Below are 15,705 nucleotides of genomic sequence, written 5' to 3' on the forward strand. Positions count from 1 at the left end.
TCCTGAGAGCACTTTCCCAGCAAATCACTTGCCTGAACCATACCCCATCAACCATCCAGCCTTTACTTTTAGAGAGCTTAACTAACGTATTTCCCAGCCCCACAGACTGCTCACTGCCCTCACCCAAAGGCCTGTTACTGTTCCCCCATTGCCAACCTCTTCTTCTAGGGACAGAAGCTCTCTCCAGGGACCTGGAAGCCTCCAAAAGACTGGCTCCTTCCTGGCCTTTCTCACATGACCAGGGCTGGGGGACCAGGGCTAGGATGTGGCTGGGACACCCAAAGGGAAAATGACTGGATTGGGAAAGTACACAGTCCCTCCCTAAGTGTCTAGCCCCTAGCCCAGCAATGTTTGGGCTTGGAAAAGGAGGGCAAGACCCCCCGAGTTCCCACCTTTCTGCTCTCAGCTGAGGGTAGAGAAAATGGAGGTAGGAAGGCTAATCCGGAGCACAAGGGGGTGAAAACAGAGTCCTTGCCCTAAAGAGGTGTACAAAGATGCGATAAAGCCTGTGCATAGGATGTGTAACTTCCTCCAGGAATCATCCCGTGATTGACCTGCACCCTCCCTCCTTCTGTATCCATCACTATCCCAGTACAACAACAAAGCATCAATCTGTGTGTCTGCCAGATTCAGGATTCTTGTCTTTCTGCCTACCCAACCATGAGTTTCACCTTGATGTTCCCAGTGAATGTTGAGTGAATGAATCTACAAGAACATCCCATGGCAATGTGTCTAAGCATCGTAAGAGAGGTGGAGAGGGCCCAGAAGGTCAGAGGAGAGAGAGAGAGAGCACTGTCTGCTAGAGAAAGAATCACAGAAGAGATAGCCTTCTAACCAGGCCTCAGAGAACAAGGGACTTTGTGCAGGTTGACCGGGCAGAGTCCCGTCTAATACGTATTACCTGGAGTAAACCCTTAGTGGTCTTTGCACCTTCATTTTCTCATCTCTGAAACAGAGAGAATGCTGCCAGGCCTGAGAACTCACAGGGGTGGGTGTGACAGTAACACAGGCAAAATGACAAGTGCTTAGGAGACCCCTAATGTGTTCTAGAGCTGCCGCAAGTAGACCTTAACAGAACCTCTCCGACCAAATCCACTGGGGCAGTCAGGAACTGATTACAGAGGTGGGTCCACAGAGGCAGCCCAGCTGTAGGTCAAGAAGCTTGTGGGGCAGCAACAGGGAGCAACCCAGGGCCATGTTTAACCAGGAGAGTCTCTGCAAACAGCAGCGGCTCCTGCAAACAGTGGCAGCTGCCAAGAACCCAGAGTCTGAGTGTCCAGACAACCTTCTGGACCACCGGGCTGCCACAGAAAAAGGAACCTAGGCTAGTCGTCAGGGGATAAGCTACGCAACCTTGGGCAAAGTCAGACCTCCTGGGCCTCAGTTTCCCCACCTATATAGCATGGGAGTGGGTTTAGATGACCTCTGAGATCCCTTTCAACTCACACTTTCTCTGAATTTTGTAATCAGCGCATAGTCCATATAGAAGACGCACCCTAGAGTCTGGGGAATGGGTCTGAAACTGTCACCCACACACCTCCCTGCAATGCAAATGCAGGCACATCACCACACCATGGAAGAGAGAGCCATCTGTGGCCAAGGTCCCCAGCAATCTCGTCAGGAAATGACCCACCAATGCAGGACGCGCATGCCAGTTGCTGATAAGACCAGAAGGTCGCGTGGATGTCTATAAGAAGCCTGGGGGTGCCTCTCAACAAGGAAGACATTGATTTAACAGGCTCCAGTGGAAGATAAGCTGGAATCCTGGACACTGTGGCTCGCCAATAGCCAGGCAGTGTTGTCACAACAGAAGGTTTGGTGACTGATAAGGAATATTGAAAAGGAGCTGGAGAGCCACACTTTCTCAGGGTCTGGACGGCACAGGCCAGGAAAAAACGGGGCCTGGCCAGCAGACAGAAGGCCTCTGGCCACCTGACAAGTTTCCTCACTGGAGATGGGGCATCATGGATGATGACATCATGAAGATTACCCAACTTCCTTTGATGACATTGACTCTTAAGAACATCAAACTCTAAAATGATGGAACCACTTTGGAAGAGAATTTGGCAGTACTTACTCAAGCTGTTCAAGGGTACACCCCATGACACAGCAATCCCACTCCTGGGTTGTACCCAGTAGAAACGAGTGCTTATAACAACCAAACAATAGGGGCGCCTGGGTGGCTCAGTCAGTTGAGCGTCCAACTTCGGCTCGTGTCATGACCTTGCAGTTTGTGGGTTCGAGCCCCACGTCAGGCTCTGTGCTGACAGCTCGGAGTCTGGAGCCTGCTTCGGGTTCTGTGTCTCCCTCTCTCTCTGTCCCTCCCCTGCTCATGCTCTGTCAACAATAAATAAATATTAAAAAAATTTTTTTTAAATAACAAACAATAGGTCCAAGAATATTCATAGCAGCTCTCTTCATTATAGCTAACCACAAGAAACAGCCCATGTGTCCATCAAGACTAGCATGGATAAATAAATTCTGGTATAATCATACAATGGAATATTACACTAAAGTAAAAAACAAACAAACAAAAAAAAACCACTGATAGACACAATGTCATTGTTGAATCTCACATGCACAATTTGAGTGGAGGAACTCAGAGACGAAAGAGTAAAGAGTATGTGATTTCATATATCTGCAATTCAAAACTGGAAAAAACCCATCTTAAAGCAACAGAGATCTAAACAGTAGTTGCCCTTGAGTGGGGATAGGGATTATTAACCGGGACAGGCACAAAAGAAGTTTCTGGGGAGAAGATGAGATCCCATCTGGTGGGATGGAAATGTCTACATCTTAATCTGGGTGGTGGTTATAGGAGTGGATAGAGATGTAAAAATGTGTCAGGTTATTTGCTTAAGGTTTTACGGTACCTCAGTTACACTTCAGTTTTAAAAAACTGCCCACTGAGATCACCCAGTTCCTTCTGTTGACACTAACCATTACCCTACCCACTCCCTTCACTCTGACTCCTTGATGAGCTGCCTCCCATGGCTGACTTCTTCACAGTGCAGATTTTCCCTCTGGAGCAAGTGGTGCCCAGGCCCCCTTGGCCTTGGCATTTCAATCTCCCCATCACCTCCCACTGAGCTTTGTTAACATGAATCAGCCTCTCTGACTCTGGTCACCTCTGGAGTGGCTACAACTGTGATCTGGACCCTGAACCAACAGAGTCCCCACCAACTCACGGGCCCCTAATGGGACTCTGTCCCACTTAACCTCCCGCTCCACACACCCCAGGAAGGCACTACCAGCAGCAGCATCTTCGGTTCCAAAGGCAACTAGGCCAGGGCCTGTGTCAAGAGGCACCATGACATCATAATCCCTGCATTCAGTCTGTCAAACAACAAATGCTCCGAGCGGGGGCTGCTGTGCTGGGTGCTGGAGAGACTGTCATGAAAAGCAAACAATGAAAAGAGCATTGTTGGGGAGACAGATAGCACACAAGGGAACAGAAATGAACAGGGTGGTTTCAGAGTGTTGTAAGTGCTAAGACTACTCTAGAGCAGGGGATGCGTCACGGAACAGTGACAGCAGAGGAGAGACATGGTTTAGAGAAATGGGAAAAGCAGACAATCTGGGACTAATTCCTGGCTCTGCCATCCACTAGCTGAGTGACATTAAGCAAATTACTTAACCTCTCTGAGCCTCAGCCACTTCATTCATAAAATGGGAACAAAAATGCCTTCTTCCAGGGCTGGTGTGAGGGTTTAATACAAGACCTGTAAAACATCTGGCCAAAGAAGACATGCTCTCTCAATAAATGACAGTTCCTGGGGCGCCTGGATGGCTCAGATGGTTGAGTTCCTGACTCTGGATTTTGGTTCAGGTCATGATGTCACAGTCGTGGGATCGAACCCCACATTGGGCTAATGCTGGGCATGAAGCCTACCTAAGATTCTCTCTCCCTTCCCTCTCTGCCCCTTCCCCACTCCCTCCCTCTTAAAAATAATAATAATAGGAGGTCCTGGGTGGCTCAGTCGGTTGAGCGTCCCATGTCGGCTCAGGTCAGGATCTCACAGTTTGTGAGTTCGAGCCCCGTGTCAGGCTCTGTGCTGACAGCTCAGAGCCTGGAGCCTGTGTCAGATTCTGTGTCTCCCTCTCTCTGTCCCTTCCCCACTCATGCTCTGTCTCTCTCTGTCTCTCAAAAATGAATAAACATCAAAAAAAATTTTTAATAAAAAATAAATAAATAAATAAATAAATAAATAAATAAATAAATAACTGACAGTTCCTGAGATGATTAAATAGGGACAAGAGATGGGGACAGGAGACCACCCTCTGTGGCTCCCTCTATATGTCTCCCAGCACAGAGACATTGAAAACAGACATAAAGCCGATAGGGATGTTTCACGAATATGTTAAAATTCATGTTGCGGGCTGTGCATGGCTTCAGAGGAGCTGGGAACAAGGGGAGGGATGGGACCCCTCTGAGCATCCCTCTTAGCATCCAGCACGTCTAGCTCTCGGCAAGTTACTTTGTGACTTTAGCAAGTTACTTAAGCCTCGATTTTCTCATTTGTCAAACGGGGTTGTTGTGAGGAATACATCAGTAACGCACACAAAGTGTTTAAAACAGTGTCTGGCACACAGTAAACCATCCACACATGTTGGCATCATTATTCTAGAAATGATCCTGCACTCCTTTCAAGAATCCACCTCCCTGGGGGCCTGCAAGCCCTCTGCACAAGAGGACCCTGCCTTATCGGCCACAGATGGTGAGGAGTGATACATTCCTGCGGTCCACTGTGTCTATTTCCAAGCTCCTCACCTCGTTCAGAGAGGCAGAAAGAGCAAGTCCTATTTAGCCTCTTTCGGCAGAGAAGAAAACCGAGGCCCAGAGAAGAAAATGCCCCGTCCGCGCCACTCACTGACACGGGACAGGAGCGGAGCTGGGACTTGAACCCAGGCCTTTCACCTGCTAGCTTGGCACTCCATTCACTGTCCCAGTCCTATACGGACTCCCCTACCCCTGCCTTGTGTCACCAGGGAGCCTGTCGCAGCACAGAACCACCAGCCCTGACTCTTCAGGGACGGGCCTCAGAGTTTGTATTTGTAACAAGCTTCTTGGAAATTCGGGAGGCTGGATTTGATCCCCTCTGCTTGACACCACATCGGTAGAAAATAGGGCGGGATTTTGGAAACAAGTATGTTTCCCTGCCTCTTGTCTATGAGACTTTTCCTATTTCACTCTCCTGAGCTCTAGCCACAAACCCCCATGGAAAAGGAAAATGGTGTGCCGTAAGGTGTTGAGCGATAGTCCTCTGCGGAGTAAGTATGCCGATGCTGTGTCTTCTCTCCTTCCCAGAGTGTGTCGGCACCCAAGTGTGTATTATTAAAGGCTCTGAAAAGTCCTGCAGTAAACACACCTATGCAACTTGGTGTTAAGCCGGTGCCTTCCAAATAAATTGGACCGTGTAGTGCTTCCTTCACAGAGGATCTCTTAGTGTCGTGACAGCTAGAAGCGTTGTGTAAAACGAGTGGAGAAATGTTGATCCAAAGCTCAGCATAAAACTCATGGCTATGGAGACAAATAACATGGCCTTCCCCAGCCTGTGTCCGAGAACAGCCAAGCCAGCATGAGAGATGTTCCCCACCGGGCAGCATCGTAAGGAGTTCAGCTGAGGCAGAAATAGTGAGTCCCTGGTAGAGTGCTTCTGGCCTATCTGTGTACTCCTTTTCCCCTAAAAAAAAAAAAACACAGACCCCAAATTCCAGGTGAGGGGCGGGTAGGGACAGCCAGCACCCAGCAGGCCCAGGGAGGAAGCCACAAACTCTCAAGGACTCATGTTAAGATGAATTCCAACTTGCCCACTGGGCTTTGGAAGAGAATGGTCACCGGAACCTGGAAGGGAAATTTCATCAAGGACCTCATCCCTCATCAGAGAATTTCTTCCCCGGCACTAGCCAGGGTACAGAGGGTGCTATCAAATGCACAAGGATGAGACGGTAAGACGTAGAGCCATATAAAGCAGGCAGGTAGCAAAATGAATAGGAAAACCTTAATAAATTATTTTTTTTAAGCAATCTCTAGCACCCAATGTGGGGCTCGAACTCGTGACCCCAAGATCTGGAGCTACACACTCTTCTGAGCCAGCCACGTGCCCCTGGAAAACCTTAATTTAAAGCTCCATCAGCTTTCCTTCAGGTTTCCTACCCCACATTTAGAAAGGTTAATCATTAAAAAAACAAACAAAAAAAAAAAAGATTAATCATAGTCAGGTATGGGCTGCTGTCGTGCTTTCTGCCCCTGACTCTTTCAGGGAAAGTGTGTGTCTGCAGGAGGCCTGGGACACTTGCAGAGGAGGTGGGGACGAGAGAAAGGAAGCAGGCTGCAGACTTCCCAGCCTGGAGTTGGTTCTCTCCGCCCAGTTACCAGTGGACAGGGTGAATGCCATCATCCTAACAGCCTCCCACAGCACCACTGAGTGCTCTGGGCCAGGCAATACGGAATCAGGATCTGTGCTCTGGTCCTTCCTTCTATCAGACCGTCAACACATCCTTATGGATATGAGGTGCTGAGCTTGGTGCCAGGGAGAACTAGGGACGCGTACAGAGGCTCAGCAAGGTTAAGTACGTTGTTCAACGATGCTCTGCTGATTTAGAGTCTGGTTCTCTGACTCTTATGCCAAGCCCCATGCATTTCCAGGTCCTAAGTGCCTGACACAGTGCTGAGGACTTAGGGCTCAGGGTGCAGGGCACAGTCTCCAAGTCGCTACCTGGGCCAGTCCCAGGCAGCATCCTTGGAAGCTATCCTTCCCTCGCCCTCCCAGCTCCTGGTATGCACATGTTTATTGATCCTTTTATACATGTAATGCAAATGGACACTTAATAATTTAGCAGAGTTAACAGTGCTGAAATATTAACAGGTTTTTCTCTTTTAATTAGCCGCTCAAAGAATGGTGGCCAGGGTCTTGGAGGAGGCTCTCGGGACAGGGCACCTGGCCAGCTCGGCCTGGGCATCCTTCTGCCCGGGACAATGCTCTGTACCTCTTCAGCAGACCATGGGCCATCAAACATGGACCTCTTGGGAAAATTAGCCCTTCTGTGCTCTCCACAGCAGGGCTTTGCCCTGCCCTCCCCTTAGCCCTGGCTGTCTGTGGAGCAGGCTAATACCTGTCCTCCGTTCCCCATCCAGAATGAACCAGGTGACCTCAGGAGCACTCCAAGTCTAAGGGAGGCTCCAGTTCTATGCTGGGAAAACCAGTCTGAAACAGTCTCTCCCATCCCGCCCCATCTCCTCTGGCCTCATCTTAATGCTGGTCATCTTGAGGGGAAGCACCGTCACACTCTGGTCATTCTCTCGGGCCATTAGACCTCAGTGCAAGCTGATTCCCTCGCCACCCTCCCTCTCGTTCCTTGCCTCCCAACACTTCAAAGACACACACATTGCCTGTTTATTTGCCATCGATTCATTGATTTGTTCTGCAGTATTTCCTGAGCACCTATCGCGTGAAATGTCCTGCCCCGGCACCGGACCGAATCAGAGCCGAGTCAGGCAGAGCCATCCTCAGTGAGGAACTTCTTCTGTCTTCGCTCTGCGGCAGACCACATTAGAGTCTGCTCCCCACCGCAAGCTCTTTTTTTGCTCATCAGAACCAAACCCATATGCAGCCGACCTCCTCTCTGACCACAAAAATCTCTGCCCGACCCGAGCGTATCTGTCTCTGACCTCCAAGTACGAGGTGCTGTCACTGAATACGAGAGCAGCCATCACAGGAAGGATCAGCACACAGGCTGCTGCCCTAGCACCACGGCTGAGCATGAAAAGTCTGCTTCTGTGGTCAGAGGCAGGGCTTGACACTATTTGCAGGGCCTGGTTCCATCTTCAGGGGCCGATACTGGGGGGTGGGGTCTCGTGCCATTGGCACAGCCTGGTGCCCTTGACACACTTCCTCTGCTGGAAGTGGTGGCCAGTCCACCTGTGCCCCGGGCCCAGAGAACGTTCAGCACCCTTGCACCTATATCCTGGCCTCATGAGAAGGCACATAGTTGTTGAGAGGGCCAGGTTAGTCTCCTGGACTCTTCATTGTGCATCAACAGAAGTGTGATAGGCACACCACTTAGGGAACTCTGGGATGTCGGGACAGGCCATGGGGAAAGCCCTCTAAACTGGGATTCTGAGGTCCCTGAGGGTAGCTATAAGGGATGTTCTCCCTGGGTCACAGGAGACCAGGATCAAAACTCTCAACAGTGAGGGGACCTAGGGCAGCTCTAAGCAGTGAAGGCAGGATGCTCAGGGAAGAGAAGAGAAAGGCACATGCCCTAAATCTGGCTCTGCTTGGTCTGAGGCTGTAAATGTAAGCCTGGGGGGCTGCCCGGATGGTGTGGTATGAGGGGCCGAAGGCAGGACTCCATCTCTCATCTAATTACTATAAGAAACAGAAGCCTCAATTTCTTCGATCTGCAAATGGAGAAAATACATCTCAGGCACTAGGGGAGATAACTAACTTCTGGGTTGCAAGAATTAAATGAGAAAATGTACACTGGGTCCATAACACAATGACTAGTATCTAGTATGTACTAACAAATGTTAGTCCCTTTTCCATTTGATGATATAGCCCGAGACTCTTCGGGAACCTGCTCAAAGGGCCTGCGAAAAGAAAATGTAAAACTGGATGAAGAGGTCTACTTTAGGGAGAATGCCAAGAGCCCTGATCTCAAGAGATAAGAACAGCAAGGTGGGCTAACGGAGGTAATCATGGGAAGGAAAGATCTCCCCAAGAGAACATACAGGACGACGGTGGGAGAGAGAGTCTGCCACCCATCAGGGCAGAGAATGGCTTCCAGAACCCAGGACCTCAGCTGCCGGGCCCAGGGATGTGTGGCCCAGGGACACGGGGTCACTCGTGTTAATTCTCCTGCTTGAGTCCCAGCTACCCAGCCCTGCCAAGCTCTGCCAGTCCTGGGGACCCCATCACTGTCGCTCACTTGGCTCCCCACCTTGGCAGGAGACCGGACACTGGATATGACCAAGCCCCCACACCTATTGACCCAAACCCATGGAAGGATCCAAACCTACTGGAGTAGACACAGCCCTGGGCATGGGGTTCTTGTCCAGGCCATTGCAGTAATTGCTGTGTGGCCTGGGGCAAATCGTTAACCCTCTTGTCTAGAGCCTCAGTCTCCTGACTATAAAATGGGCATAAGCACGCTCTCTATCGTGAGTGTGAAATACGGTAAGAATGCCATCCGCCAAGCACAGTGCATGCTGCCTAGTAGACACTCAAGAATTATAGCTAGAAGGGAGCAAAATAAAACCAAACTCACAGCTCAGGTGTGTCTGCCATGAGAAGCCCCTGGTCTGAGAGTTACAGCTTCCAATGTAGAGCCCAACAGCCCCCTGAGTGGCCCTGTCCCTAGGGGCACCGAGGCTCCAGTGCACCTGCGTTAGGTACAACACTGGGCCCGGGGCACATCCTGGGTGGGACCAGAGACACGCTGCCAGGTCTAGGCCCCCAACCCAGAACACAGAGCTTGGGCCAGTCCTAGGCCAGGCAATGGAAAGAGTTATGGCTTTGCTGAAGGACCCCCAAAGCCACACCTGACCCCCAAATGCAGAGGCCTCCTCTAAGCCCCACGGAGCTGAGACCCAACCTGGCAGCGCAGGGCACTGGTTGGGGCCTGGCCCACGCTGGCTGTGGGAGCCGATGGGAGACAACAGGGCTAGGGCACTGAATTTGGGCTGAAATGGGTACCTGCGGATCCTGGGCCCACAGAAGGAATGGGATGGGGACAGGTGGGTGGGAATCCTATATAACAAACCCGCAAGAACTGTTTGGAGGTTTTGCTACAGCACTTAACTTGACTAAACTCCCATTCTGCCATACGAAACAGAAGCCAATAATATTACACTCACAGCGCCTTATTAACTGAGGTGACATATCAGCAAGCTCCATGTAAACTAGGAAGTTCTGCACAGATCAGGTCTTACTGGGTGCTCAAAGACCCAAACGTGGCTTCAGGAAGTGAAAATTGGAAGTTAAGAAACAAGCCATAATGCACCTATTAAGCCAGTGAAAATAAATTAGGAGGATCAAATCCTTTGTGGCTGGGCTGTGTGCAAAGCTGGCTCAAACTCTTTGTCGCACGACCCGGCGGTGCAAAATGAGAACCATAAAACTGTTCCTATCCTATGACCTATTAGGCAATCTCACTTTGGGGAACAGGCCCCAAGGACATAATTTAAAAGGAAAAAGTAATTCACATAAGGATATTCACGGCAGAGCTATTTAGAAGAAGGGGAAATTGGCACCTGCCCAAACACTCCGCCACAGAGAGATGGTCACCAGGCTCCAGAGTATCGATGCAGGGGGTGCCCTGTAGCTATTAAAGTGACAGGTCCGAGGTCTCAGTCAATACCAGGCGACGTGTGCAGGAGATAAAGTCGGCCGACAAAGCAGAACAGACGACTGTTTACCGCTATGTAAAAATGTATTGACAGGTATGGGCAGGGAATTTAGAATGAATGGTTAATGTTTGATGGTCATTGGGTTCCTTTTTTTTCCCCTATGAAGTTGTTTAAGTGGGTAATAATAACAATAACAACCCTGAAAGCAAAATCAATCCTGTGGCTTAAGAGCAGGTGGGGCCTTAGACCCCAGGAGGGGAAAGCAGGGGAGGGAAGGACAGTGTTTCTGGAGAGCCTACCACGGCCAGACAGCAGTCTGACCTGACTGCTTCAAATGTCTCACGGCCCCTCCAGGCTGGCCTTCACCCCAGCTCAGAGGGGGCAGGAAGATTAGCTCTGAGGTTTAAAAATCAGGGAGCAGAGGGGCGCCTGGGTGGCGCAGTCGGTTAAGCGTCCGACTTCAGCCAGGTCACGATCTCGCGGTCCGTGAGTTCGAGCCCCGCGTCAGGCTCTGAGAGGATGGCTCGGAGCCTGGAGCCTGTTTCCGATTCTGTGTCTCCCTCTCTCTCTGCCCCTCCCCCGTTCATGCTCTGTCTCTCTCTGTCCCAAAAATAAATAAATGTTGAAAAAAAAAATTAAAAAAAAAAAATCAGGGAGCAGAGATGTAAGGGCCTGATTCACTTTACGCCTCTCTCCACATCCAGTGACCTCAGGAGGACACCACTTACTTCCCCCCCGCCAGGACTCCACGGTGGAAGAGCCATTCCTCATCCCCACCCCCATTAGTGAAAACACTCTGTCCCTTGCTGTCAGCGAGAAACAGTCCTCCCTGACTTCTCTCCTTCTCCTACACCCCACACCCAATCCATCAGCAAGCCCTCTCAGCTTGACCTTCAAAACTGATTCCCAACTCGAAGGGGCGGCTGGGTGGCTCAGTCCGTTAAGCATCTGACTCTTGGTTTCGGCTCAGGTCATGATCTCATGGTTTCATGAGTTCAAGCCCCGTGTCAGTCTCTGCACTGTTGGTCCATGAGTTCTAGCCCTGCCTCGGAGCCTGCTTGGGATTCTCTCTCTCTCTCCCTCTCTCTGCCTCTCTCCCACTCACACTGTCTCTCTCTCTCAAAATGAATTTGAAAACAAAAAACTGATCCTAACTCTGACCCCTAAGATACCACTCTAGTTTAGCCATCACCACCTCCTGCCCCAATTACCATAGCAGCCTCCTGATAGGTCTGCTCTCCTTCTTCCCTTGCCCGGTTCAGTCTGTTCTCTGCAAGAAGCCAGAGGGATCCCTTTACAACACTAAGGTCCCATCCTTCCTCTGCTTCCTCTCCTCTTCCCTACCATGACTTCCATCTCATGTGGAGTCAAAGCCAATGCCTTCTCAACAGGCTACCATGCCACCTTGTCATCTGCTCCCTTAGGTTCTACTACACTCCACGTTGTGGCCACACTGCTCTCTCTGCTGTTCTTCAAAGCAGGCCAAGCCCACTCCTACCTCAGGGCCTTTGCACTTGCAGCCCCTGCTGCCAGATTGCTCTTCCCCAGATTTCCAGAACTCGCTCTCCCTCACCTCCTACAGCTCTTTCGACAGAGAGAAGCCTTCCCTGACCACTCCATTTAAAACAGCATGCCTGCCCCCACTTTTACCATTTTCAATCCCTTTCCCTGCTGTGTTCTTCATAACACTCATCGACACCTTGCATATTAAACAGTCACTCATTTATTCTCTTTCTGTGTCCCTTTCAAAAGGCAAACACCCCTGGGAAGGAAAGCATGTGAAATCCCTGAAAAGGATGAACAATCTTCTTTTCCTTTTTTCCAAGAGTCAATTCAGGAAGCATAAAGTTTGGGAACATATTTTCTTTAGCATTGAGTACATTTATAAATCAAGAAATGCAATACCTGCCCCCCTGTTAAGTATTTTCATTATTGTTTTTTTCTCCATCACTGAAGGGTTTCACTCCTTTTTTTGGCTAAAATTTTAGAAACCACGTAAGTGGCTCGCACCGTAGGATCTGATTATAATGCTGAGCCTCTGAACAACTTGTAAATGATTTGGAACCCAGTAGGTCGGGGGAGAAAAGTGAAGAACTTGGGGATGGGGGAGGCCAATTGGACCAGAGTTCAATCACAGCCAGAGACGGAAAAGTCATTGCTGTTAGGAAGCGCCCAGGGGCTGAGGAGGTGGGGGGGGGGGGGGCTGCCTCTTAGGAGGAAACTGAGGTCTGGAACAGGCAGTGGTGCAGTAAAGGGCTGGGTGCAAAACACACCTGTCTCCCCACCTACAAAGGGGCTGAAAGGGAACGTTGTTGCCATAAACTTCCAAGAGGAAGATGGGAGGAGGGCTGGAATTCTCCACCCCTTCTCCTGGAACAGGGTCTCCGTCTCGCTCCCTCTTTCTCTGGATAATGCGTCACATGCCTGTACACAGAGCCTCACATGCCACTTCCCTGGTGGCTGCCTCTGTGACTCACTAGCTTCCTGAGCCAGGCCCAGGCACTGGAAGCACCCACTTAGCAGGGCCTCCCCTGGACGGTCGCCGTCACGTACTCCCCATGCGCCGGACACTGGCAAAGAATGGCTTTCGAGGGGCGCTTGGGTGGTACAGTCGGTTAAGGGTCGGGCTCTTGATCTCGGCTCAGGTCGTGAGTTGAAGCCCCGCATCGGGCTCTGCGCTGATGGCACAAAGCCTGCTTGGGGTTGTGTCTCCCCTTCTCTCTGCCCCTCCCCTGCTCGTGCTCGTCCTCTCAAAAATAAATAAACACATTAAAAAAAAAAAAAAAAAAAGAATGGCTTCCCATGCGTTCCCACTCCCTCTTCACCACCGCCCCCTCAGGAAGGTGCTATTATAATGCCATCTTGTACATGAGGCACAGAGCACAACCTGCCCGGGATCGCACAGCCAGGGAGCGGCTGAGGCAGAACCTGAACCCAGATCTGTTTCAGAAGCCTCTGCTCCTTGAGGCCGCATGCTCCCACCTGAGAGAGATGCTTATTCATCAGCTTTGGTATATTTAGTTGCTGGCTTCTGAAATTAGACCTTGGTGGTGTCATGGAGCCTGGCAAATCATGTGCAATAGCTGACCTCAGAGCTGCGAGTCACTGACACCTGGGTGTGAAGAACGTCTCTGGTTACTCCCCTCCCTGCGGGCACTGACCCAAGAAGGAAGGAAAGCAGTGGAGGGGGATGGCTGTAGGACCACTTGGCTGACCCTTCCCAGAATCCTTGTCTCCTGTTGCCATGGTGCCACCTCTGCAGAGGCCGGGGTCCTGGCGGTGAGGGTGAGGTGGGGCCAAAGGAAAGCTACCTGGAAGAAAAGGCGCTAGCCTGTTCACGGGGTCCCTCTGGAAAAGGGGGCTGCAGAGGCGTCAGTACTGAGACTCTGTCACCAGGCCCACCCTCAGGTGGAAGGGAGAAGTGATTCTCAGGAGGAAGTGAGAGAGACTGGGCAGAGATGGGGGGGGGGCGGGGTGACAGAAGTATGTGGGAGAGGGAGAAACTGAGGCACACGAGGCGGCCTGGCACCTGCAAGGACTGGATAGTCAATAGTACTAGCCCAGTGCCCGGCAAACTGTAGGCACTTAATGAATGTCAGTCAGAGCTGTCATTATCGTAAGTGCTCAAAAGAGTCTTCCTGGGCAGGACAGCAGTGAGCCCCAGTTCGCTCAGACCAGGTTCGAAGCCTGAGCACTGCGCCAGGAAGATGCACTTGGGACTCCCGTGAAGAGGGGCTCTCCGCCCTGCACAGCAGCTTTTCCAAAGTCTCAGCTCCCCTCAGAGCCTGAGCGGCTCTGTTCCTGCAAGGCCGGCTGGGGGGGGGGGGCTTCAGGAGAAGAATAGACCCTCCTGCCACTCAGCCCAGCTGGGGCCACTGTCCATGGGCCCGGCCCAGCCCCCATCCTGGCACGGGCGCAGCGGGTGAGCGCACGCCTGGCACAGGCCCCAGTGCCCGGGAGAGAGGCTCCGAGCAGGCGGCTTTGTATTTTGTGAAAACCAAATCCACAACTGAGCTCTCCAGCCAAGCAGAGCCTGCTGGGAAGGCTGGCGGGCCTCTCTTCCCGTCCCCCTGCTGGGGCCCACCCTCCCCTCCTCAGCCCCCACCCCAGGAACCATGGGGAGCACCAGCTGCCACCCCGGCTGGCATGGGGGGCTGAGGGGGATGGGCCCGGGCCCAGCGCTTAGTGAGCCAGGGTTCACCCCTCCCACCCTGACCCCCTTCCTGCCTAGAATAAATTGGAATACAAATCAGAAGGAAACGCTTTCCTCTGTTTGAACAAATTGCTATGGATTCCTCCCTGTCTCAGGTCAGGGCTCGCAATGGGGGATATTTTCACTCGCCGACTGCTAATAGACTCAGGAGAAGCTGCTGGATCGATGGAGGCCGGGGAAAATTAGCCAGGAGCTCCAGGCCAGCCTCGGCCTGCCCCTGGCCCCCACTTCAGGTCTCCTAGAAGCGGGGTGGGGGGAGGTGAGCCATAACCCAGGCTGGATATAAGCGCTGAGCTGGCGGCCCAGAGTGCTGGATGCCCGCTCCTGCCCCCTGCCTGGGAGCCAAGGGCTGCCTGGAGAGGCAGTGGGATAAAGGTAGACCCAGAGAAGGCCCCCGAAAGAGGTCAGCAGTCTCCCCACATGTACACATCTGGTCCCCTGTACGCAGGCTCTTCTGTACATCACCATCACTTTCAGCACATGTATGCCCTGGTGTATTTACGGGTACACAAAAAATACACGTAAAGTGCACGTGCACAGGGTAGAGAGAACGGGGGGGGCTGTATTTTAGCTCCTATCAAGGTACCCAGTGGGAGCAGTTTATCTCATGCCAATGGTCCTACACACACACACACACACACACACACACACACACACACACACACTGATTACCAGCACACAGAACTACCTCCCCTTTTGCCTCTCAGCCTGGCTCTCTAGAGCCACTCCTTACACCTGCCCCAGCTCCAACAGAATGAGGGGGAGCAGACTGGGAGGCACGCATCCCACCCCTGCCCTGGACAGCCCCACAGCCTCTGCTCCTTCAGCTCCAGAAAAAGGGAGTGAGGCAGTCAGGGATGTTGATGCTTCGGGCACATCAGGGCATCCTGCAGGACTGAACCCTCCCAGCATTGCCCGAGGTCACTGTTGGCAGTGGGCAGTGCCAGGGGCCATGGCTGTATGGGAGAGCTAGAGGAGGCAGGAGGGGAGAGCTCACTGTACGTCCCAGAAGGAGGTGGGATATCTTGATCACAGGAAAGCCACTCAGATCTCCTGCTGGCTGCCCTAGCCCATGTAAAGCCACACAGGCACAGGCACAATGCATGCACACGCACGCGCACGCACGCACACGCACACACGC

General features: G+C 51.8%; 1 protein-coding gene across 4 annotated transcripts in view; it reads right to left on the reverse strand.

Annotated features, from left to right (window-relative positions):
• Positions 1-15,705, reverse strand: part of MDGA1 (MAM domain containing glycosylphosphatidylinositol anchor 1) — a 60,612-nt gene that overhangs the window by 30,924 nt on the left and 13,983 nt on the right. The window lies entirely within an intron of this gene.

The sequence above is a fragment of the Herpailurus yagouaroundi genome, unplaced genomic scaffold, assembly GCF_014898765.1.
Source record: "Herpailurus yagouaroundi ecotype Mexico unplaced genomic scaffold, PumYag 139, whole genome shotgun sequence".
Lineage (NCBI taxonomy): Eukaryota > Metazoa > Chordata > Mammalia > Carnivora > Felidae > Herpailurus > Herpailurus yagouaroundi.